The sequence below is a fragment of the Lagopus muta genome, chromosome 3 (assembly GCF_023343835.1).
Source record: "Lagopus muta isolate bLagMut1 chromosome 3, bLagMut1 primary, whole genome shotgun sequence".
Classification (NCBI taxonomy): Eukaryota; Metazoa; Chordata; class Aves; order Galliformes; family Phasianidae; genus Lagopus; species Lagopus muta.
The window spans coordinates 83,254,346-83,279,051 of NC_064435.1; the positions used below are offsets into that span (position 1 = coordinate 83,254,346).

Here is a 24,706-nt window from a genome sequence, read left to right on the forward strand (position 1 = left end):
TACTGCAAGGTTAATCCCAAGTGGCTAATTTGCTAGTTTTAACAGGCTGGGTGTTAGTCCTGAAATGCTTGTAAATTTCTACAGTTCATGTGTTGTACTTTGTAGGAGCATTCACCTCTGAATCCTCACCTTACTCAGAAAAGTAACTCCCACTGAAGTCAATGGAGATATTCATGGGAGTAGCACAAAATGGATTTGTTCCTACAGTCTTCCCCTTGCTCCAGGTTATTATCTCCCAACGAGCTGAAGTCCCACCTCAAACAGAAGAGTTATGCGTGCTGCCAAGTTTTCTTTTTCATGAGTTTCTCTCTCTCTTCTAAGCTTAATGCTGGCTCTGACATCCCAGTCCACTGAATTATGGTTTGTGCCTTAAACTAATGCGATCGTTGGCAGCATTCCCATTGACTTCATTCCAAGAACGATCCAGCTGAACAGTGCTGACTCTTGAGAGCTCCTGAGCCCTTGTGGAATCAGTGGGAGTTGCAGAGCCATGGGATTTATAAAGATTTGGCCCTGGATTATAGAACATTTAGGTCAGGTGAAGTCTGTATTTTCATATGTTTTGTGAGGTGTCGCTTCCAATTCAAGTTCCCCTGAACTGATTACGTGACAGTAACAGTTTTCAGATGACACAGAAAATCAAAGTGATGGTGGAAGAAGGGATGGTAGAGTACCCATTTGATTTCTCTGCACTTGTAGAGATGTATGAAGAAATCAGTTGAAACAACACCTTTAAAAATAAGTCTGCTTTTCCCTCATTTGACTTTTTTTTTTATCTCCCTTCTCTATTTTGCCCATGTGGGTAAATTACAATCGCATCAAACCTTTCTGGTTGTTCTAGCTAAAAGATAATACCTATTTAGGTTACATTTTCTCTGCCTGCTTTAAAAATGAGCTGCTTTGAATTGTGTTAAAATTTCCCCTTCTGTTAAATTAAATGGCAGCAAAACGAAATCAAAACAAAAACAAATGGAAAAAAAACTTCTCAAGAGTTAAAAGGCATAGAGTTTAATTAAAATGAATTTTTTCTTGCACGATCTTTTTCCTGTAATTACAGTAAGCATTTACTGATGCCCCATTCTTCTTTTAACGTAAACTAAAACAAGCTTAAGTTGTTCTCCTAGATCTGAGGACTGTAGGTGATTACATCCTTCTTGCAGAAGAAGAGCCAAAAGCCAGTGCTTGGCCATGCTATTAAGACACGGTGTAGACACAGTATTTACTGGGAGGTAAATATTGGATATCTAAAGATACTAACATGTTGGCTGTGGAGGAAATAACTGAAGAATGAGATGTCGTGATGCCAAAGTTGGAGGTAACTGAAACTGCACTGGGAAAAAGGTGGTGCTTTGAAGGCTGACACGGGTGTGCTTCATACCTGCTAATGCACATCTGGGAGATACTGGCAATGTTTGAGATGACAGAATGGCTTTCTTGTCAGAATCCCGTTGTTTTGTTTCTGTGTTTGTTTTGTTTTCTTTTGTTTCAAAGTTGGCTGTCTGTCTTTCCTGTCTGTTTGATGTGTTTGTGTATATTTGAGAGGGAGAGTCTACTTCTCTAATTCACTCATTCTCTGCAAAAACTTCAAGTTTTCCCCTGAGTGTAGGGAGAAGCATTAAAGGATTTCTCAGTGTTTGAACTTGGCTTTGAGTTGTATGCATTGTTAGGCCCAAAAATATGGGCTATCAGTACTGTTAAGGGTGACTTTGAGAGCTCATGATCCTTAATATTTTTCTTTCAAGAGTATCCAAGGTCAGGCAGGAATGAGGAGATAGTAATCTGGAAAATTTTAAAGAGGCAAATAGCTTCTGTTTATTTCTACCCATGTTTGCCCTGCGTGGCATTGTATTTATCATCTTTATCCATTTCCCCTCCACATTTTATAGTGACTTTGAGTATTTATCTTTAAATGCTGCACTATTGGCCAGAATGGGCCAATACAGAATGGGGATTTTGCTCTGCCCATTGTGGCCACATGCAACACCCATCGTTGCACTTCATGTCATTTAAATGACAGAGTGCCAGACTCTGGCTGTTTTGTTTTTTTTTTTCTTCTCTTCAGAATTTGGGGCCATGTTTGGAATAAACTTGCCAATTATTATTATATTTAGAAGATCTTAGTGGAAATGCTCTAGCAGAGACGGGGACAACATTAAACAGCACATGTCAATCCCAGTACATCTCCAGATGCCTTATGCTAAGCGAGCTAAGACCCATATACAGGCACCTTGTTGCCATTATGAGCAGTGACTTACACATTTTTTCCCTTCCAGTATGATTTTAGGATGCAAACATTTAATGGCAACAATGACCATGTCCCATAGGGCCTTTCAGCAAATTCTTTCAGAACAGTAGGCGTGTTTTCAGAAATGGGAACTAGAAATCAGATTTCTAAGTAGGAGCTTAACTATGCATCTACTGGGCTACTTTCCTAAAAAGTTTGATGCTAGGCCTGAAGTTTGAGGTCATGCACTCCAGTAGGAGACAGAAGTCGCTGTAAAGGTGCAGAGCTTCAGGAGTTCTGAATTCTGCTCGTTCCCTGACTCATTTGGGTCAGGGTTTGCTTCCTAAGAGCTGAGAAAGCTCATTAAATTCTGGCTTTAGAGCAGGGGGAGCTGCAGCATGGGAAAATGGCCCAGGCAGCCCCATGTTTTGTGAGAGATGGTGATTGTTTTTTTTTTTTTTTTTTTTCTTTTTCTTTTTTCCTTTTTTTCTGAATTAATAAATTGAGCCTGAGGGAAGAGCCTGAAAAAGATTTTGGCATGATATTAGTCCTTCCTGGGTTGGGGAAACAAGCCAATAGCCTTACAGGCAGCTGACTATTTAATCACATATTTAGTATCTGGGAGAAAAATATTCTGAGGTGTCTGTGTGACCTCTAGAGCCTAAATATATTTCAAAAGTTGCTCAAGCATTTAGGAACCCTCGGAAGCCTGTCATCACAGCCCTTCTAAGGACTCAGAATTATAAAAGGTGTCTGGGTGCCTAGATTTCTGGTCCTACGCCATTTTTGAATGCAGACTTTCACTTCTGCATGACATTATCATGTTTAAAAGTATTAGCCTTAATTTTCTGTGCCCAAGGCGCAGCTGGTTTTGCAGCTATTCGGGCCCTTTAAAGACCTTTCCAAGTATATAACTATGGATTTAAGCATTGGAATATAGGCTTTTCTCTCAAATTAAGTGAGGCAGTGGCACAGGCTTCCCAAAGAAGCTGTGATGCCTCATCCCTGGAGGTGCTCAAGGCCAGCTTGGGGCCCTGGGCAGCCTGAGCTGGTGGGGAGCAGCCCTGCCCATGGCAGGGGTCTGGAGCTGAGTGGGCTTTGAGGTCCCTTCCAGCCCAAGTCATTTCATGATCCTATTGTTCCATTACAATAAATGGAAACAAAATTTGTTTTTTCTCTGTGCAGTCAACAGTACAAATCCAGACTGGGTCTGTAGGAAAGACTAGGGTTCCCTTATGCAACTTATTCCACAGTTACAGAGAAAGTCTTTATCAAATTCAGACTATTCAGTGATCTGCAAACCTCTGGAATACTTCAAGGGATTTCAGGAACACGAGGTGTGTAAAAAAAAAAAAAAATACAGGAACAATTGTTGTGGAGAGGAAACTGAGAGGATGAATACACACAACCCTGTGCCGTAGTCCATCAGCCAATATCCTCATTAACCTGTAATTATTTTTCCTTTACAAATCATTCTGTCACAAGAAAATGAGAACTTACTGAATGCAATTAGCCAGTTTACCTTGACTACAGTTTGAGACTGCACTTAAAGTTTGTCCTTGCTGTAGCTCTAGGGAGCAGTGCTTGCTTTAAGGCTGTGGAGTGCTGGCAGCAGCCTGGCGTTTTGATGAAAGGTGGATGTGTTTCTGCTCCTGTCTTCCTTGAGCTGAACTTAAAAGTTGCAAAAGCTGCAAGATGTAATAGTTTTCACATATGGAGATGGGACTTAAAATGGTGATGCATTCATGTATGCCACTTCAAAATCTTGCTAAATCATATAGAAAGCAAAGGACAAGTCTTTGTGTTTATTATAAACCTGGCATAGTAGTTTTACTTTTAGTAGTAGTTTTAGTTCTGATCTAAAGGAGAAATACAAATCACTCATCCATAGCTTTTGGTTCCTGACTTAACACTTTTCCTAATTGCCAGGAAGTGCTGAAAGTGAAATCACTTTAAAAAAAAAATAATAATAATAAAAACATTGGAAAAATGACGTAAAATCTCTTATTGGAGCTTTTGTCAGAGGGTTGCTCTTTGGCAAAAGTAATAAAGTAATGTGCTAGAGGAACTCTCTGGTGATGTAAAAGGAAACTGAGGTGACAAAGCATGTAGTGTCACCACAGAAATTTGGAGCATGTTTTTAAAAAGGGAAATTTCTCTGGAATTCTCTGGTCACTTCAAAGCCAGGGACTCCTTGAGTCACAGGAGCAGATAATCTAATGCACTAGTAGCTCCCCATTTTTTAGACTTTTTAATTTTACATTTATATTTGGAATTGTTTGAAAGCACGAATCAGAAAATCGCATTGCCAAGACCATGCCCTCAATGACAAGCAACCATAACGAAATGAGATGTGTTCTGACCGCAGCTCCAAACAGTTAGTGTGTGCAGCATGGAGAGGGGAGAAGGAAGCAGACAGGCAGCTGCTGATTCAGACAGAGAACAGAATTCCAGCACGATGAAGAAAGCCCAGGAGTGGTGGCAGAGAAGAAAGCTAACTGTGCTGGGTGTATGGGGATGGGGCAACATCAGGTTATCGCATTGTAGGGAAGCCAGGAGCAGCTGCTGCCAGCAAAACCAAACCTAGCTTTTTCCTTGGCTGAAAACTTAAATATCAACACCCTTTAATTATGCATAAAAAGATATACAAAGCTAGCAGCTTTAAAGTACCGTTATTAATTGCACCAAATGTTAGTGAAGGATTGAATTATTCATAGTTATTGTTCTCAGGGGTTTCTTGATTAAGGAAAATAAGGAGAAGTCGATGTGAGCATCTCATTTCCTATAGCTTTCTCAGTTTGCCTAATCCAAGAAATAGGGATATATTTTACATGTCAGATCTGCAGAAAATGCATGTATCTGCTAGTTCCTTAGCAACCTTCTGGGATATGCCTGCATCTACTCGCATAAACCCTGCATATTGGAAATCATCTCCAGTGTCTTTCCAGGGATCGGTAGATTTTGCCACAGTAGCAACACTGCTTGTGTTCAGCTGTAGTAAATCATTTATTTACATACAGAATCATTGGTGTGTTTTGGGTTGTTGTGGGTTTTTTTTTTGTTTGTTTGTTTTTTGAAGTGTGTCACTGGGGAAATAATATGTAAACACATTTCACTGACATTCCTCTCTGAACGAAGAGGGCTGTACGCATATATTTTTGTTTCTGATAACTGGAAACAAATAATGCTCATTGAAAAGTGCAGTTGTGCTCATCATAGCCTCGATCCTCTTTGCTCTTTTCAGATAGAGGTAGGAGTTAAAATTAGCACAAATTTCTGGAAGGCAAGATTTGAAAAGAACACTGTTTCTTTATAGTTTGTACATTTTCCTCTTCAAAAAGAGACAGCCACTCCTTTCTGTATGCATGCCTTATATCATGGCGATGAATATTATTTATGGTCCATCTGAGCCTTATCGTACCACCTTGGAGTTTGCCAAATTGCATACATAACAGACAGGAGGCAAGAGAAAGCTCGTGTGAGTAATTTTACTCATGCAAGTAGAGGATACCACCTGCAGCATGGATTAAGTGTGCTTTGCTTGAGGCACAGGTTTTACAATTAGAACTAGGCTCAGCGTTTTCCGTGCAGTCAGGAATACATGGGTCTGATCCAGTGGCTCACATAGAGTGTATGCAAATCTTCACTGCTTAGCTGAAGGGCTTCTATTCAGCTGACTCCTGTGCTTGTGCCTTATCAGTGGTGTGCGGCCACAAAATGTGTTCTGGGATCATTACTCAGTGTATCCAACAGACATTCAGGAATATTGGCTTCGTGACTGTGGACCTCTTTACTCCTACTACAGTTGATAGAATTAAGCTTGTTTGCGGCAAGTGAAAATCTGCTCTAGTTGTGTTATTAAACAGCTGGAAAAATTCTGTCTTTCAAAGCCATCAAAGGTTTCATGTTGCCTTCGTGGAATCAAATAAGTACGTATTTTCTCAATTTCATGCTATGAGCTAATGGTGCACCATAGTATTTTAAGGTACTTTTAGCATGTTAAGAGTGCAAAAATCGGATAGCTCAGATGCATAAATGCCTATGTAAATAAATAATGAGACTGTCTGTAGAGGAAAATATAATATACATATTAGAGCATATGCATTGCATAAACATTTATGTATGTAAGGCTATGTATTCATGTATTTACGTTTTTATAAATAGACATAATTTTTATAAATTTACTTAAAAATATATAAAGTTATCTAAATTTGATGTCATGAATGCTCTAGCTATCCTTTCACATGTTTGTGTAATAAGGGTCTAATTGTATTCTCACTTTCCTTCTTGAAAATTGAATGACATGTTTAATAGCTGTGCCCAATTATAGTTTAAGTTTCATGTGTTATTTCCGTGTCAAATAATGAAAGATTTAGCTCAGAATTGCCTGCTTTCTTGACCCTATAGATGATATTTAAAAACTTTTGTGTGGCTAGGTTCACAAGACATATTCCTGAGAGGACAGCAATCACCTGATGTGGTTTATAAAGAAGAGATGACAAAACTTGCTGAGAGATCCACCACTCCTTTGTGTGATGATGTTGGGTTGAGCATGAAGGTGAGTCCCAAGGCAGCCTAATCATTGCATTCTTTTCCCTTGCACTGCACTTAGGGCCTCTCAACCTGGTGGGAGTCTTTCCAATTCAGTGCTTTGCCAACTGGCTGCATTTTGACTTCTTTGGCTCATCTGCACCATGCAATGATGCAGGGCTGGTGAAACTGCTCCTGCTCTGAGCTCTGTGTCCACACTATGCATTGCAGTGTCACGCTGAGGTATTGGCTTGGCATCCAGCAGCATTGTATTGCACAAATATTATCCCATGTTCAATCTGTCTACATTTCTCCATTGTCTCTGACATGTCTGCCAGATATTCTCTGTGAGAGATTTCATCTTTATTATTCACATATGCTTCTGATCATTTCAGCACATATTTAATGCCTCAAAAAACTTTAAAAGTCCCACTCAGTAATAAGACAAGAACTTTCAAAATGTACTTTGGTACTTATGTCATATGCAGAAAATTAGAATGATTGGAAGTTTTAAGTATGAGAAAATATTTTCTTGCTCATATTGAGCACATCTGACTCCTGGTCCATAACTGACTCTTCTCAGGTCCTACTGTAGAACAAATAGAAGCAACAATAAAAACAACAGCCTATTACTATGAGTGGATTTACTGAAGTTCTGAAATATAATGGGATCAATATATAACTCTTTTCCCAAAGGCAAATTCAGGGCAGCTGTTATTCTACTGGCAGTGTCAAAGTACAAAATGAAGGAAATTGTGACTGGGATGATCCCTAGCAAAACCTGAGCTTCATAACAGCACGTGGAAAAGCATCCAAGTTAGCCAGAAATGTGGTTGGCAATATTAATGGTCTATGTAGAATGTTTGAATTAGAGTTTCTCCTGACTGTGTTTTCACATTTTTTGCCTTGTTGCGTTCCATCCAGAAAAGAATCTCATTATGGAGTTACTGTTTCTAGCGAGTCACTGGAAGTCGTTGCCTCCAAGAGTCATGCGGTTTCAGGATAGATATGCTCAGAAGTGGGTTTCCACTAAGTGGAGACATCCTGTGTGTTTGCACAGAAGTCGACCACAGCCTTGTGCTGCTGCGTCAGGGGAATTGATATAGGATTGATTGACCAGCTTTGCCCTGAGTAGGGATAATCATTTGCTTCTTAAACTTCCATCCAGTGCTTTGGCAAGCAGAAAGCCTGCAACAGTGCCAAACCTGTAACTATTTTACTAACAGTGATGACATGTATGCCTATTCTGCATGATCCTATTTTCTTGCTTCTGTTGCTGGCTCTGAACAACTCAGTACTTCAGATAATAGAGGCCTCATCCCTGCATCCGTCTCTCAGCAGGATGAGCTTTAACCTAGGCTTTGAACAGGTTTTAAAGAGGAAGGGGAAAAATACATCAAAGCCACAAAAAGGAAAAATACATGAAGAGGTACTGACTTTGTAGATACTGCAGAAAAAGGAACAGTGAGTGCTGTCTTATGGATAATAAAGGCCACAACGCTCCAGTGCCTGGGGACTATGGCAAGGTGGAGGCCATCTTCGCTATGAAAAGCTGCCACAAAGTCTCAAAACGCTCTTAATAAATACAGGTTGTGTAGCATGGCACAGTAATCATTTGTCCATAAGAGTCCGACATCTGCAATCATGTTCTCAACTCCATCTGACTCAATTCGGTTCTCTTCTGTCCTAGTCTTCACCAATGGATCTTTTAATGAATAGCTGAATTGACTGAAACTTAATATCAGAGTATTCATTTTTGCTCTCACAAAGGGAGAGAATAGTGCATGCAGTATGTTACTTTATTTTAAGAAGCTTTCATGTCTTCACCTTACATTTTGTGTCCTACTTTTAAAAATGAGCCTGGAATTCATTCACAGTCTCCAGACAGAGGGCCCTTAAACAAGGACTCTGACTATTTTTCTATGCTCAATTGCAAAGTTATTGCTGTTGAAAGAACTCCATGATCAATTCAGTTCACCTCACTGCTTTATTCTAATTTCCTGATAGCTGTAATTCACTGTTGGTGCGCCTGTGTATACAGCTATTCAGAAAAATGCACTTACGCATTAAGGAATCAAGTTAGATAAACTATTCATGCAGGAAAAGAGTTGGTGACCTGTAGATGCTGTGTGTAACTTATTTGAAATTCATTGTGTTTATCTTGGATAATTTTTCACCTGCTTTATTTGCTAAAATACACATTTTTAAATGACCAAGCAGGGAATATATCTCCTTTTTCCTAAAACTTTAGTCCCTTCTGTGCTGCAGCAGCTGCCTGCCATGTTATTGTTCTTTTTGTAGCTGGCAGGCTTTTTGGGTGATGGCCAAAAATTTCGTGTGGGGAGTGGGACAATTTGCATCTCAATGGTGGATGGCAAGGCTGGGCATGGGTGTGCTCAGCCATACCAGGTGAGGAACTTCAGCTCACCTGGAGTCATTAATTCAATAAGAAGTTAATTCCAGTGAAAGGGGAAAACAAACTTCCATGTAACAGATGACAAATTTTTAGTGTAATGGAAATAAAAAAAGGATTTGTTTATTTTTTTTTTTTTTCAAAATATCACTATGTTGTGCCCTAAATGGTATAAAAATTCTCTCGGTATATACTTAAGCAATTGCATATCTTGTTTCACTGCACTGACTCTGCAATGCTTTTGGGTACCTATTTTCTATACTTTCCAACATTTGCAAGTTTTTGATCCTAAAACTTCTCATCAACATGTAGCTTTCCTGGCTAATTGTTTGTGGCTTGGTTCCTTAAGTATTTCCCAGTTATGTGTGTCCATTAATCACTCTTCTTGTGAAGAGAGACTTTTGAACCTGAGAGTCAGGACATCAGCCAAATCTCAGAGCAGCAGATGCCTTGCAAAAACAGACTGGGAAGCAGAGAACAATCCTGTCAGCTCCTCTGTCTGGAAAAAAAGTCATGGCAAATTTAGTCCTTTCCCAGTGCTCATGGCTGGCCCAGAAGCTGAGAAATAGAGGCTGGCAGGCCAGGTGGCATGCAAGTATGTAGCTGGCCAGTTTACATAGAAAATAGACCGCGTGCATCCTCCACATAGACAGTAAGGCAGGGTGAAGATAGGAAAAAGAGAGAAAAATATCTTGAGAATGAGCATGAAACTGTTTCCTTAACAGAGTAGGGTCATAAAAGGTAAGGAGCAGAGCTCAACTATTGTTGATCAGGTGTGTAGAGGAGGTACACTCGAGAAAGAGAAATTCATTAATTGCAGTGCTTATAAGCTTTCTCTGTTAAGAGAGTTATGAGGTAACAGTATCTAGTTCAAAATTAATAAAATGATATTTAAAAGATTGAACTGAATTTCCTTGTTATTGTGCAAATTGCCAGTGTAGTCTTAACACTGATTATCTGTTCAAATGTTCAGAAATCATAAATGCAGATGAACGTTCAGCATGGCTTACCTTGGGGGGATCCTGAGTTTTAAAAAATGTTCGGTGTTCATTAGCACTGTCCACAGTGAGGCTTCTGTAGTCACTTCTGTTGCTTCTATAGTGCTTCAGTGTTTGGTACTGACTGTTATAATTGATGGATGATTTAAAATTAAAAAAAAAAAAAAGAATATTGTGAGGGATGAGAAAAAATTCTGTCTCCAGAAAAAAACAAAAAGCAACCTATTTGTTCCCAGTGCATTTTTGTATTCTCCTTTCACTGATTTGAGTAGGCAGTTAGGTTTTACTTCAGAAAGCCTGATGGTATCAGACTAAACAAAAGTATGTTGTGGGGCGGGCAGAAGAATAAAGCCACTGCTGCTCTCGATGACGGGTATGATCCTACACCAATTTAACACTTTCTGCTGAGCTAGAATACACAGAACATTTGATCAAAATCGAGGGCTCCCAGCTGGATGAAATCTATCTAAAATATTGCCAAAAATGTACATGATTTCAGGTTTGAACCGCTTGCTCTTAAGACTTAAGAAATCTTGGACCTGTTGTTTTCAGTAGCCAGACTCATCACCTCTGATGTGTAAGAGAAAAAAGGAAGGGCATGATTTGTTCTGTATGACAGCAGCTTCCCCATACATCCCCACCCCAGCTGCAGGTAATTAAAAGTTGCCAGTGTGGTTTATCACCCTGATAGTGCAGACAGACTTACGAGCTCCTGTGGGTGTAGAGCTGCAGCGAGACACTGGTGTCAAGCCACCACTGGGTTGGGTGGCAGTGCTGGCAGCAGGCAACAAAACCCAAGGGAATTTGCCTCCCACCTGAGGATCTCTCTCGTTCCCTTCTCCCTGTGACTCCAAGCATCTCTGATGGCATGGGGACCTAGTGCCAGCTTTCACATGAGATGCTCTGATGTCTGCAAAATAGCAAATCCAGATATATTTTATGGCAAACACACACGTTATGGCTTCACTGCAAAATGCAAGTTAAATGATTTTGATGTGAATGTTTTACTGCTACAAACAATAAGAAGAATGATGATGTTCTAAGCTCTATTCTCTCTAATGCACATTTTCTGTTTTCTATAGAAGATGGCCACTGGAAAAACCTCACACGGTGTTTTTTTTTGTTTGTTTGTTTTCATGTGTTCCACAGCCAATCTTTCTTGTTTGCTACTGTTTTGCATTACATTTAGTGAATATGGCTTGTTCTTTTTCCGATGGAGCAAACATATCTGTCAGTGTTTTAACTTGAGCTTGCTTTATATGCCTCAGTTAACATTCCATATGCCTCTGTATTTGATATTATATGCAGAAGCTCATTTGTAACTATATGTGGGGCGGTAGAGTTCATTATTTAGGTTAGCTGGTGCATGGGATGGGCCTAAATCAAGTCTGTGTAATGAAAGAAAAGTTGTTTGGAGGACGCTTTCTTGATAGTTTCTGATCATTTGAAGGATGTGGAAGCACAGGGCAAAGGATTGCAGGTGGAAGATACTACTTTCGTGATAAAGGCACTTAAACATTGCCAGGATCACGGGGACTCCTCTACCCTTACCATCAGATTCTCCTATGACTTCAGACAAGTTGCTTTCAGGGATGATTTCTGATTGTGCTGTGTCCCTTCTTTTGTCTACCCAAGAGGAGAGGTCAGGATAAGGTCAGAAGAAAAATGCCATGCTTAGGCATGTAAATGGCAGTGCTCTGCACTTGAAAAGATCTGTAAAAACCGGTGGCATCTCAGATTCCGTATCTGGAATGAGATTGTACTTTTGATCTCAGTCTTACTGTGTTGCACTTCCTCATTTGTAAAATGGAGATAATCAATTGCTATCACACCGGGATACTGTGAAAATAAATACAGTGATACCTGTAAAGCACCGGTGTAAAATAATGATGAAGGTAAAGGAAAGACTGTGAAGAAATCATTTGAAGATCTAGATAGGGTGCCAACCATAGTGTTGGGGACCACACACTGAGTAATAAAGAGAAATAGTGTTGCAAAGTCACTCATTAAGTTTGCGCCATCCAGTCTGCTCTGGGTAACATGAAATTTCACTTGACAATAATAGTCTTTAATTACTCACATGCTGTTGTAACACAGATAAACAGAGTGGCTGAATTAGATCTGCAGAGACAATCTCAACTTCCTAATTTTTGAATGCTTGATATTGCAACTCACGTAATACTATTCTGGCACAAGGAGAGAGAGAGGGAGAGAGAGAGAGAGAGAGAGAGAGAGAGAGAGATAGGGGTGTCTGTTGTAAAATGTACAGTCATATAATCATATGTATGGCTTCTAGTCTCTATGTGCTCCCTCTGCAATACTTGTAGGATTGCATATGCGTAGAACAAGGAGAAAATAGCCTCTTGGTCATCTAAAATACAGTAAAAGGGAATGAAATTATACTCAGATCCTACATTTTTAATATGATAAGAACACATTTGAGAAACACCCCCAGGATCCCTTGAACAGTATCATTAGACATTTGACGTGAGCCATTATATTTATTTTATTATGAATAATCATTTGTGTTACAGAGCTACCTTGAGGCACTGGCCAAAACCAGTCTTTATTCAGCAAGGCACCATGCAGGTATACAACAGAGGACAATCTTTGTTCCAAAGGATTGGTGAGCTAAATAATACATGTTCAAGGCTGATAGAAAAGTAGTTGCTCAAATGGCTGTCACAGCCCTGTTCTCTGCAGACAATGAGATGACTAATTCAGTGAATATATGTACATAACCTACATAGCACAATGCAATGATTTGTAACCCTGTTGACCTAGCCTAAAGCCCAGAACAACCACACTGGACTGGTACTTAGCCAGAGTTAATGTCTTAGAGCTTCCTAGATCCAGTTCAGCTGTGTAGGCAAAAACAAGAAGGGGCCATCTGGAGGCAACAGGCATGGAGAAAACAGCAGAGCAATGTTGGACACCCTTAATAAACCATAGATGGGTTACTGTATCATCCAAAGGATGTGGGATGGGTTGGAAAGTGCGAAGAAAACGACATTTGCTAATGGGGTAGTGGTTTTGGTGTTCTGGAAACCCTATGCAAGCCAATCCTACCTTCACTGGTGATAGCAGCAGCAGCCACTTGGGTTTCTAGGGACTGGGACAGGAGAAAGCAGTCAAAGCAGAGTCTGTTCCTGATATTTGCACTAGGTTTTTCAGCACTTAATCTCCAGGTAACTCTGTAGAGTACTGTATCGCCCTTCAAGCTGAGAAACCAAGTGCACCTACCACCTCTATCCCAACTCCCTTAACCTGTACAGCTCTGCTCAGTAACTCCTGCCTTGTGGCCTCTCAATTTAAAAGGGACAGTTCTTAGGTAAGCATTCTGTACTGTGGGGACTGTGCAAGATGAAGCTGCTTCTCACTGTCCTAAATTAGGTAGACATGAAAAGTTTCATTAAACTTTAATTGTAATGCATTTGTTTCAATTTAAATGTTTTTTTGTTGTTCTTGTTTTTCAAAACACTGCTTTGTTTCTGCTGCCTGACAATGTATTTAACGGTACCCATGCAAAAGTTATGCAAACATTTAAATAAGTAGCTTAAATATAATGCATTTTTAACCATGTGAAATATATCAGTGATGGTATTTACAGAAAGAAAAGAAAAATGATTTTGGCTTGCATTACTTCCACCTTTGCAGTATGCAGATAAGTACCATACCTTTAACAGTATAACTTTATTAGGCTTGCTTCAAAGCTAACAGTCAGCAAGCCTAGTGCATAACAGCCATAACAGTTGTCTTGCATAAGATGCTGTTCTAGAAGGAGCACCACATGCTCTTCAGTCTATAAACTCCTGTGATCCCAGTGGTCTGTGTGTAAGTAGGAGAGACAGAGCATGATGAATATCATATTACCTGTAAGGTTTGAGTAGTGCAGGAACAGAGAGATGATCGTCCCCCTTTACATGGCACATTTGAGGGCGCACCTTGAGCAGTGTGTTCAGTTTTGAGCCCCTCACTACAAGAAAAATATTGAGTCCCTGGAATATGTCCTGAGAAAGACAATGAAGCTATGAAGGGTTTGGAGCACAGATCTTATGGGAAGTGACTGAAGGAACTGGGATTGTTTAGTCTGAAGAAGAGGACGCTTAGGGGAAACCTTATCAATCTTTACAACTGCCTGAGAGAAGCTTGTGGTGACATGAGGGTTGGCCTCTTCTCCCAGGTAACAGTGGTAGGTCTTAAGTTGCACCAGGAGAGGCTCAGGTTGAATATTTGGAAAAATTTCTTCTCAGAGAGTGGTCAGGTATTGGAGCGTGCTGTCCAGAGAGGTTGTGGGGTCACCATCCCTGGAGGTTTCGAAGAAAAAGGTAGATATAGCGTTGAGTGTCGTCTAAAGTGGCTGCAGGCATAAGTTGACAGCTGGACAACATGAACTTAGTGGTCTTTCCAACCTTAAAGATTCTATGATTCTATATAGGTGCTGTTGATGGAAAACCTAGGGGAATGTTGTAATGTTGACTTGACCTTGCCCTGTCTCCTCTACAGGATTGTCTGAGGAAAGGGGAGTGTGCTCATTTGTTCACTCATTTTTCTGCTTGACACATGCTTTCTGTGTTAGAATGCAAGTAGTTAAATACCAAAATTAATCTAAGGGTGACTGAAAATAAAATGTAGGAAACAAAAGATACCTTAGTGGGTCAGAACAGGGAACAGATGTGATAACCTCTCAAACAGAAGACTGTTATTAAATGCAAACCAACCAGCAATCAGGTGTGGGGCTGGCAGACTTCTTCACTTAGCTGAAAATAAAAAAGCTATTGTTTTCAGTTTTTCCTACTGGGTTAAAACAATTTAGTAGCGCAGATAGAATTTTGATCAGGATGATGGTTTGTGTATCACTGATGTGCCAGCAATTGGTCAAGTTATCTGGCTGGCTGGAGGGAACCCAGCACCACGTTTTCAGGTGTGGCTGGTTGCAGCCCCCTGTGCTCAGCTGCATCTTGCTCTTCGAAGGAGACTAGGAACAGCTGAATTGACAGTAGAGGGCTTTGGGGGTTGTGGGTGAGGCAGGAGGCCTGGCAGCTGTTTCCTACTTTTCCGAAAAGTCTCAGACAAGACTGAATTGCAAATTGTCTGCTCGTGCAGACTCCACGGATGCTTTACTTCATCTTAACTGTCTGCAGATGGCTGTGACAGATCAGGCTTTGCTCATTCATACAAGTGGCTTGGTCTTCCTAGCCATCTCACACCTAACCTTGCTGGGAAGTCAGGAACTGTACGCTTTGCTAGAGGTTTCCCCCAGGGCCAGCCCAACAGCTGTTGGTGAAGTAGTTATGTGGGTCAGGTCATGGGAGCAGGGACCACCGCTGAGAACCATCCTTTCCCACCCAGTCCTCTCGTGCTGGCCTATGGAGCCATGGAGTGGATGTATTTGACCTAAGGGTCCTCAAGTACATTTCTCTGGATCAATGCATGCTTGATGGAAGGGATGCATGCATCCTTTCACTATCCCTCGCAAGGACCAGGGCATGCAAACTCAAGTTCCCTCAGTTGGTAAGAGGAACCGAAGGAAGGCTTCCTGCAACCTCAGTGATTGTTTTAATGACTGCATGAGTGCCTTAAAATTTGGCGATGAAACCTCTGATGACAACTGTTTCACAGAAGGGAAAAGCCTGAGTCCTGCCCTGCTCCTGAATGAGACATAATCTGTACACGCTCAGCAGAAAGATGTGTGCTGGAGAGGAGAGTGGATGTGGCCATAGAGAACAGGAGGAATGGATGAGGTTTGACTCTCGCTTCTGTCCCCAGTGCTTCTTCCTGGGCTGAGCCTTTCAAGGGTGGACATCTCCTCTTCTTTGTGCTCTTGTTTTCAGTATCATTCTGAAGTATCTAAAATAAGGGGAAGAGCAAAAAACAGTATATATTGACAAACTACAGGCATCTAACTTAGCTCTGAATTATCTCACTGAGATACCTGTTGGATATCTAAACCTGTCTAATGAAACTCTCTTGAGTATTGCGAGGACCAGGCAGGGAGCTCAGGTGATTCACAAGAACTTGAGTTGTCCATGGGTCCAGGCTTCCACAGTTTAGGTGCAGCAGAATCACATCATTGGGCATTTGACTCTTTTCTTTGTTCCAATGTTTGTTTACCTGTTTCAATTCAGAGTTTATGCAACGTAGGTGACTATCTGCATGCCCTTGTCCCACAGGAGTCTTAGGAGAATAAATACTATTGCGATTGTGAAGCACGTGAATAGTGTGGAAAGAGGAGACAGTGTAGAGATACGACAGACAGATCCGCACATTCCTGGACTCTTCTGTCAGAAAATGCTGTTTCCACCTAATATTAGACAATATAATGTTTAATATATATATGCAGATATTTTCCCCTGAGAAAATGTAAAGCTGTAGAAGTAACCGTCAAAAAAATAACATCCAGACTGAAGCAAAACTCTTGCCAGTAATGGACAGAAGCAACTTCACATGATTAAGTTGACTTTGTGGAGATCCAGACCTTCCTATGAAGCATTTCTTGTATGGGAGAGTGTTTTTAAAACCCACAGAGACCAATTTGTCACTGTTTCAAAGAGAAGAAGCTGGATTCCAGCATATTTTATCAATAAAAGATCATATGTAGTCAGCAGTATGATTTTTTTTTTTTTATTACTATGTTTTGTTGCTTTCCATCATCTCTGGGGGAAGTATTTACCTCAAGAATCATTTTGCCAGATGACGAGTAGTACTTGTACTTATTTCAGTTGTGTCCAAGCTGTAGCTTTGCCTCATTTGCATCTACCCACTAAATGGTTTAATTAATTTTGCATTGTGCTTACTGACTAGTTTTAATTAGCAGTTAAATCAGTTCAGTTAACAAAAAAAAAAATGTAGGTGTTTACATGAATGCAAATCATGATAGGTTCTCAGGGCTTGATTCAAAAAACAGTTCCACACCATTGGTGCTGAATTTCTGCTGGCTTTGTGCAGGAGTTTGCATGCTTCTCCTCCCCCAGCAACAAAGTGTAAGATTTATAATTCAGTAACTTGCCTAGACATTTTTGTCTTTTCTTCCTTATTGGTGTAGAGAACAAGGAATGGCAGCTGATAAAATGGGCTTCCATGCTTCCTTCTTAGGGCATGCTCTCAGCAGTCTTCAAGAAGAGATTAGAAAGTGTCTTTGGCTTAGTGTGTGCGACTGTGTCTCCCTCCAGTGTTCAATTCCAGCCATTATTACTGCTTGCACTATTTCCAGCCACTTCTCTCCCCCCTCTATTGGATAGGATGGAAGTTGGGAAAAAAGGATTTTACAAGGAGCAGCTTCTGCATTTCACTCTCAGCCAAACTCTGGTAATATAGGCATAATACTATTAATATGATACATGTTTGTATGTCCTTTGCCATTGGTCTTGTGTGCATTGAATGGAATTTACTCTGGAGAAGCTCTGCTTCTGGTGATTTTCAAGCAGATAACAATTGCTATTTATTGACTTCTTTTTTTATGAGAGGTGTAGAACGTATCTTAGAACCCTACGACCTTATCTCCCCTCAAAACTTGTATATAAATCACAAGAAAATCTCCTGATCATTGGTATAAAATCTGTCTTCTTGCTATGCTTAAACATCTATGTTTGCCCTGTCTCCTGTGTGTCATTATGTTGAGCTCTTCCCCACACGGGAGCAATAAAGTCTCTGTGCTGCATCCAGTTTTGAACGCAAGTTACAGTAGACGAGGATAAATTTGTACTGAGACTGAGTTACCTTACTCAGCTTTCCCAATAACCTTACCCAAAAGGGAAGATCAGAGACAAGAAGATAATTGGTGAGATCATCAAGAAATGACTTCATAAGCCCAGACCTTTCATTTGAAGGAAGCTGGCACCCTGCCCTCCTCAAAGGAGGTGTTATTCCACTAGTAACTACAGATCAAAGTCAAAAGAGGTAATTATTTGAGGAGTTAAGTAGGTAATCAGTTTGGGAAACAAAATAAAAAAAAAAACACCAACACTCTCAGTCCTTGGAGCCTGAAGAAAAATTAGCTGGAATGTGTGCTGTCTGTACTTTTGTTCTAAAATTAAATTTAATTTCATAAATGTAATTTCATAAGCTATTCATCAGATGTCTCATTGAGGGACCCTGTGCCAAATGTATGTGACACAACTCTCTTTCCAAGCCTCAGAAGGGGAATAACTCTTACGTGTTGTCCCTTGTGCTTTGCCTATCCTATGGAAATGAAACCCAATCCCATCCTCATTTATGGGCACTCTGCCTGCAAATCCCAAACTGACAAGATTAGATTTCTTTTTGCAAACAATTCCAATCTCCAACGTCACCGCCCATCTGACATTGTTTTGTAGTGCTTACACTCACAAAAACCCTGAAAGAAAATGAGGTCATATTGAAAGGAAACCAGTTTATCTGCAATTTTGAGAAATCATGTCTTGTCACATAAACCTGGCGATGTTTTGGGATGGAGGTAAGTGTTCTACCAGCCAGTGGGCTCCTCTGCTAGTAGATCACCCCCATGCAAACTACTCCTTCCTCTAATGCCATCCTGTTGCATGTTCCCCTACATGATAGATATCATATAGCGTGAAGCTTCAAAGCCTACACAACGCAGAAACCAGTGCCCTTGCAGCCCACTTCATACTGGTCTTGAAGTGTCAGGAGAATCAAGTCAAAGAAAAAGAAAATTCACGTTTCAGACAAAAATTAAAAGGCAGGGGTCAAGGGATCTCATTTGATATTAGTGGTTTGATAGAAGAAATGTAGTCCATTAGCTCTTAAATTTTTACTCATTTTCTATTTATTTTTGTAGTCACTGACTCAAGTATTGTGTGAAGGGAAATGTCTCTCTATCTCTCCAGAGTATAAATAGATGGCTTTTTGGAGCTGTTACTTTTTTCATTCTGGATTTCACATGGAAATTTGTAGAGAGCCTTATACTGTGTAGCTGCATCTCCAATAAGTGTATCACCTGGTATCTGGATTTTTTTTGGTGTTACAATGCAAGCTTGTTGTCTAGACTATATCACATGAGGGCACTGCATAGCATCATTTACAACGATGCAGGAAGTTGAAAAGAAAGGCTCAATCAACTTTCAAAGCTAGTAGAGCTTTAATAGGCCAGCCTTTCATTAAGCAAATTCCTAAATGTTGACCAAATTCTTTCAGATGTAGGCAGCTAATGGTTCAGGATGCATGTGATGCACTTGTCATTACACAGACGTTGATAAAAATCCTTGAAGCTGCTTTTCTTCCCAGAAAGTTCACATTAGTAGAGGAGGGGTGGGGGGGGGGAAGACTTCTCTTCAGTGGTTTCTTTCATGTCACAAGAAGGAAGGTCATGTGTTTTAGTTTAACTGATACATTCCAATAAAATGATTTTCAAAGGGACAGGACAAATAATGGGCATTTTACATATGGTGACTGGTGCACATCAGATGGAGCTAATTTTCTCATACAATATATTTGTTCTTTTGTAAGCTGGTTATAATTCATTTAAAGTCTCTTTTTATTTAATTTTACCTAATAAACTCATATAATGGGGTAGTGAAGCCTTTATGGCTGGTAAAATTTTGATGAGTGATTTCAGTCACCATTTTCATCAGTATAACAAAAATTCGCATCATTCTCCCACACAATTTGTATTCAATCAAAAATCGACAACAAAAAAATCTGAAGAGCAAATCCTCTAACCTAGACCACATTATATTTTGTGAAGTTAGATATCAAGATAACAGAGGATGCTAGTATTTCATTTATTTTACATGTGATATTTTACATTGTTTATACATAGAGTTAATTGCAAATAGTTCTGTAAAATGCGTGCACTTTCATTACTGACAAAAAACTACATATATATATTTTCTCCCACATTAAACCAATTAAACTTCAGACTTGACGTTTGCATAGGCTGATAAAGTTGTCTACTGGGTTGCTTAAAATTAAGTCCTCCTTGTTAGGTAGTCACTAGAGATTTTCATTAGTGTTCCGACACTTTGTCTCTCAAGTTAGCACATTTATCACCTTTCTTGTCTTCTGAAAGGTGATATGACATCTTTGCCTCTGAACGGTGTGACAAAATGACAAACGAAGCATCCAGCTGGCCTTTGTGTAGCAGGGAATTGGGAAGGAGGAGGGAAGAAGGATGCAAAAAACAAAAACCAACAGCAACAAAAAAAGTTTGGCATTCTGCTGCTTAATTATCATCCAGAGAAGAGAAGCTTAATAGTCCAGCAATGGGTGGAAGGAGCTTCTCAGCATCACAGGAAACAGTAAGCAATTAGTCAGGGTCAGGATCCCTAAGATCAGATTTGCTTAAGGCTAAAGAGAGACAGAGCTAAGCTATGGCAGCGTCACAGTCTGCAGCCCAGTTGTCTCCCTGCGGCAGGATGCCTTTTGCTTCAGTTTCTAATTAAACAACCAGGCAACCAAGCATGTCCACTCCTGGCTTACTTGTGTGTGACTTGTTTTGCATTCACAGACCTGGAGTGCTTGGGATGGTATTTACTAAAGCCTAGGATTCAACTGCAAATATAATTATTAAAAGTGATGCATACCAAGAAATAGGTGAAGTTACAGTAAAAAATCCTGAGTTGAACTCCTAAAAAGATCTAACCTTTCAGTTTCACCATCTTAGAATTATAAATAAGTTTCATAGATACATAAATACAGATGAGGCTTACATTGATGGTGCAATGTATGCATAAGTGCAACTCTGCCTGACTGCAGTCAGAAATGGGAGCCTGGGGAATGTGGGTGACAGTGGGGGCAAGAGCAGACACTGCCTCTGGCAAAACCTTCCAGGCCTGAAAACCTGCCCTTCAGGGACTTCCTGAGCTGGGTATTGTGTTTCTATCTTTGTTTTTTAAGATGTCCCAAAGGACCTTTCCTTCATGAATACATCTAATTGTGTTTTCAACTCGCTTATACTTTTGACATCCCAAGGAAGCCACTGATAAGGCTGTATCTCCTGAAAACAAGAACTTCCATTTGTTCTTCTGCCTGTTGCTTTCAGTTCTGTTCCCAAAATTTTGGCTTATGGGAAATAATGTGTACACACATGTCATACATATAACTTCCATCAAATGAAAGCAAACTGTATGCTTTTTTCTTCATGACATCCATCATTATACGAACTTGGATCATATTCTTCTGATTTAGGTGATTTTTTCCCAAAGTGTCCTAGACTATTTAGTATCTCCAGGTAAGGCAGCTATTTTACAGTTCTGATAACCTTTTCTGCTCTGTTCCCCACTGCTGCAACTCCTCAGCATCCTTTCTGAGGTGTGAAGGTATCTAGAAGTAGATACAGTCCTGGACACAGCTGTTGTATACAGTGGCATTTGTTTTTTCCATATGCATTATTCTGAACTTATTACCAAGACATTCCATCTGCCTTATTTTCACCCAGTCATGCAACACATGATATCTTTCTACAGCTGTCCACAGTCAGTTTGATGACTACAGATCACTTTGTATCAACACCAAACTTAGTCACCTCATTGTTCATCCTGTCTTCGAAATCACTCATGACTAGGCTGAACAACAGATGTCCCAGAATGGGAACCCGATGTGTTCACATAATGTCATCATACTACTAAAATCCAATGCATTTTCTCTATGTTTTAGACAAAATTAAATAATTCATTGTAGAGTGTGTGAACTGTTCATCATTGCCATAATTGTCTACTTTGCAGGCTTCCTTCCTTTGAACTGTTCTGCTAAATTTTTAGTATTTATTCCTTCTGTGTTGGTTCTACTAAGCTCCTTGCATGCTTTCACAGTCCCCTTTGATCAATGATGACAGCCTTCCTAGCAGGAAGTTTGATGTCTCCTGTCTATACGGTTCTTCCAGAGCAACTCTCCACAATTTCAAGAGGGGCTGAGTTGTACAATGCCATTCAGTATGTTTTCCTAATGCATTAATATCAGACCAAATTCCTGTTGGCCAGTTTCTTCCACACCAAGACATTCTGTTGTGCATATGTTCATTGTCTGCTATTTTATTTTCACAGGAAAGTTCAGAATCCGGAGACCTTAGGCTTCAGATTAAACCAAGGCACATTCTACCAACGTAAGGCACTATGCAAAACTCAATGAAGATTAATTGATTTGGAGGAGGAGAAGGCAAAAGAGAGATGATTGAAAGGCACTCAGCAAAAGAACTTTCCATTTTCTAGTTAAGGAAATAGCAGTATTCTGGAGTATCCTATGTCTTTACAGATTACATCATCTGGATATGTCCTAGAGACGGGCTTGTGGTATAGATGCTATAGAATTCTGCCCTTCCTTCAGACCTATGGATGTAAAAATAGATGCAATATACAATCGTGCATTTCTGCAGCACAAGCTGAGGAGACAAAATCCCTTTTTGGCTGATATAGCATCTCAACACTAGCCTGGTTAGTGCTTATGTGAATTCCTGATACTTTGCACTAGTCTTCAGTGTGCATTTGGTTATCTGCTAATATTTTCCCTTGCACAAGAACGCTGATCATCTTTCTAATGGGGAGCATAACAATTTGAAGCATATTCATATTTGTGCTAAAGGACCATAGTCTCAAAGTATAATCCAAAAGATTGTTACATGATAGATTATGTCTGACAGGATTTAGGAAAATGTCACATATCAGACACACAGGCCAACAGTATATAACAGGACTGCTGCCTCTGGCAGCTTAATTCCAGCAGATTTCTAATCATGTGTATTTCAAGATGATAAGAGGCATGCGAGAAATCTTTTACAGCTTTTGAGGCGTACTCCAGACCAAAATGAAGGGCATGCTTGGTTGTACACAATAGCTGAGGAACTTTTTGTACTAGCAGAATTAAATTTCACCCTTTTATTTTTCAGATACCACGCAAACTGAATTGTTTCGGTTTGGTTTTCAGAGTTTTAACAAATTAGGTCTCACTATTTCCTTCTCCTTTTTTCCCTCTGTCTGCTAACAGTTTTACGACCATACTTTTGCAACCAGCACGTTTATGCTTCAAATATTTATTCTTCTTTTCTTCATAACCCATTGGTAGAATACACAGTTCCTGGGATCTGTTGGAGATTAGATTGTCTCCTTCAAGGTATTGCTAGGAAAAACAAATGCTGAGAAAATCTTCCCCACTTAAAACTGATGATTCATGCTGCTGTTTCTTCTCATTTTCTTTGTTTTGTCTCATGATGCCAAACATATACCACACATCAGAAGGAAGAGGGAGGACAAAAGAAAGAGGAGAAATCTTGATCTACACAGAAGGTTGTCTCTTAAACTCATCTTCTGAAAAGAACAGAAACACTGAACAGCTTCTTTCTCTGACGGTCATACCAATGTTTCCAAAACCCTGCCAGAACAGTGCTAACTTATCCTTATTTTTTTCTTTCCTTCTCTTACTCTGTTGTTTTCTGTTGTGTTTTTTTTTAAAACACAGCCTTGCAGGTAAGCTCAGAGATTGCAAAATTGCTTGTGAGCTCTTAGGGCTTGGCCCATAAGCAGCCTCTTTGCCCGAACTTGCTAGTGATTTGAATTGGTTAACTCACTCAACTCTCAAAGAAAGATATAGATGCTATTGTAGCGTGATTATTTACTGCAAAATCTTTATCCTGGATTCCTTCCATTTTGTGGCTTTCTGATTTGCTGTCTATGGGCCTAGGCCTGTCCTTGTAGAAAACAGAGCCCAAATTTCCGCTGGGCTCATTGACATGCACTGCTTGTGTTAGCAAAAACAATATCTGCAATTTGCTTAGTCTGAGACCCAGAACACAGATTCCACCAGCTCAAGCTACTGGTCAAACATGGTCATTATCATGTTTCTGGCATAACTGCTAGCAGATGCTTTAGAAACAGCAAAAGCAAACAACATAATGTGTCTGGCCAAAAAGGAAGTAATACCAAATAGGAAGGAAAATTATTTTCTGATATTTCTTTTGATCAATGTGTGATTTGAAAGAAACAACAGATTTGTCTTGTGTTTAAGAATAGTTGCATCTGTGCATTTCATGGAGGACTTTGATATATTTTTCTGGAAAATAAAAGTCATCAGATAATCAGAAAGAGATTTACTTCAGAAACGGAACATGAGACATGGTGGCTTCTTTAAAATTCAGTGCCTGATGAGATTCAATGAGGAAAAAAAATGCATTTTCTGAACTAAAAAACATCATTGGTTAAAAAAAAAAAAAAAAAGGAAAGAATTCAAAGATATTTGTCATTTTGCCAGCATAGTTTGTGGTGAGAGGCTGAGTTTCGTCATACATTGCCATGTGATGTTTCACAAACGTAGCTGTAAGTTCCAGGCAAGCATGTGATCAATTCTATTCACCCGTATGCCATAGCACATGAATGGCTGCTCTGTTTTCCATGGGTCTTCAGATCAGGACTGGATGCGTTGCCCAACTGACTGTCCGCTTGTGCTCTTCTCTTTGGGCCTGCTGTGCTTCTTTTGCTCCCTCCCCCCACAGCCTGTATTCCTTCCTCAGATCTTTGTTTAGGATGGAATTAATACGAAGCTGCTCTTTGTCTCATAAACCAAACTGTCTGGGTTTCTTGACTGGCTTCTTGTTATATGGCAGTTTTAATTAGACCA

At 39.9% G+C, this 24,706-nt stretch overlaps 1 long non-coding RNA gene across 2 annotated transcripts in view; it reads left to right on the forward strand.

Annotated features, from left to right (window-relative positions):
• LOC125691028 (uncharacterized) overlaps positions 1-24,303 on the forward strand; it is a 237,164-nt gene extending 212,861 nt beyond the window's left edge. For both annotated transcript variants that reach the window (XR_007375887.1, XR_007375888.1), the window contains 2 exons: positions 6,661-6,782; positions 22,144-24,303. This is a non-coding gene — a long non-coding RNA (uncharacterized LOC125691028). The remainder of the gene's footprint in view (positions 1-6,660; positions 6,783-22,143) is intronic.
• The last annotated feature ends 403 nt before the right edge of the window (positions 24,304-24,706 follow it).